This window comes from Habropoda laboriosa, unplaced genomic scaffold (genome assembly GCF_001263275.1).
Source record: "Habropoda laboriosa isolate 0110345459 unplaced genomic scaffold, ASM126327v1 scaffold317, whole genome shotgun sequence".
NCBI classification, from domain to species: domain Eukaryota; kingdom Metazoa; phylum Arthropoda; class Insecta; order Hymenoptera; family Apidae; genus Habropoda; species Habropoda laboriosa.
Window position 1 is genome coordinate 20613 of NW_017100418.1, and position 1973 is coordinate 22585.

Genomic DNA, 1973 nt, shown 5'->3' on the forward strand with positions numbered 1-1973 from the left:
TATTTCTAACTGTATAATAATTATCCACGGTTAATTTTTAGTACACGGTTACTTGTGTATTTACAGATCTCCGTGTCACGTGTATTTATCTCTTTCTTATCTCTGTCCCCGTTGTATCGTGTCCAGGTTCGTTATTGTTATCTGCGACGTAGAAATTTATAAAGCAACATTTTGTTTCGGTAAATTACTCGGATTCTCAGGTATCCATGTATTACACTGAAAATTACACGAGTTAAAATACCACTAACAACAACACGAATTAAAATACGTTAATACACGTGTATTTACACGTGCATTTAAATGCCCGTATACACGTGTATTAAAAACTCGGATTTTTAATTCCCTAATATACGTTACACGTGTACTTGTCTTTAATACACAGCCATGATGTCTATATAGTTCTATCTCTTTTTCAATTATTACTCATTAGAAATAAAATATCCTAAGGAAATTCTATAACCTTCGGTACACCTGGAACAGGCTTTCTCCATTGAACCTGAAGATCCTCCTACGGAACAGATGTTCCGAAGAATTCCATGAGTTAGTTAAATGAACATAACAATTACCGTGAATCTTTGGGTATGTAACTTTCTTATCCGGCCAGCTGATGTACGGAAATCGATAGATCCATGTTGATTTCGCTTGTTAATCCTCTTGTTTGGAGCAAATAATTTTAATAAATAACAATAGCTACGTGGAATTACTTATTGCCCAATGGTAGCAATAACGAAAATCAGTAATCGATTAATAATAACGAAATTAAAGTCATAGTACAGTCAATAATAGAAAATAATAGTAAATTTGAAATGATACCTATATTTGATTCTGATAAAAATAATTCATATTGCACGTAGTAATAATTTAATATGCAAATTATATTTAAAATGTTGGAAACATTCTTAAATAAAATTATTTTCTTCTCTAGCATTATCATTTTCGGTATAATTTGTATATTAAGTTATTACTATCTGCAATATGAATTATTTTTATTATAATACATTTCAAATTTACTATTGAAAATTTAGCAGAGAAAACAATTCTTAAGTGTAATTACTCTTTTCGAGTTCAAATTAAAAAGTGAGATACTCATATTTTATAATTCAATCTTTATCATATAATTTGAATTATACGTATAAGGTGTATGCAAGACCTTCATGTGAAAATAGTTTAAAGAAATTGCATAATATTTATTTTCTGTTAACTAAATAATGCTATGCATCGAACAAAAGGAAAGGTAATTTATAGTTTGATTATTTGAACATCATACTTAAATTCTTATATTTCGTTCTTTGTTTATTATTCTTCTGTAACATTTTTTCACTTCCTTCTTCATTCTGCGAGTTAATTTGAGTTTATACTGAGTGACTTATTATCGAGATTTTAAACGAAAAGAAGAGTTTAATGCAACATAATTAATTGTTAACATGAAAACCTTTGATTTTTAATTGCATTTCAATAATTACATAATTCTTTACAATAACTTTCATTGACTAAAGTTGTAAATCTTAAAAGTATTATTAACTTGAACTATAGTATTTTTTCGCTTAAACTTAAAAAATTGTAGATTTTTTAAATTAATTTAAATAAAATGTAAATTTTTAAAAATAAGTTCTAATGGGGTGTACGGAGACATTTTGACTGACAAGTAAGTATATAAGTACGTTAGGTATTTTATTATTACATGTACATTTGGTAATTATATATCGAAAAAAAAGAAAAAACGAAATTATTTCATGTACAAGTAACAGAAACGTAGAATTGTAAATAAAAAGCATACCCAGATACTTATTTCACTTGCTCACTGTATACGTAACTTGTACTCCAAGCGTCTTTCAAACAATAACTCATCTAACTAATGGAGAAAATAAAATTCGATTCCTTCCTTATACGTTTATGTATTTCAGTCAAATAATAAAGAATACTTCTCAACCTGACCTGAAAACATTCACCTCCAGTTTTTTCCACGCTCCTTT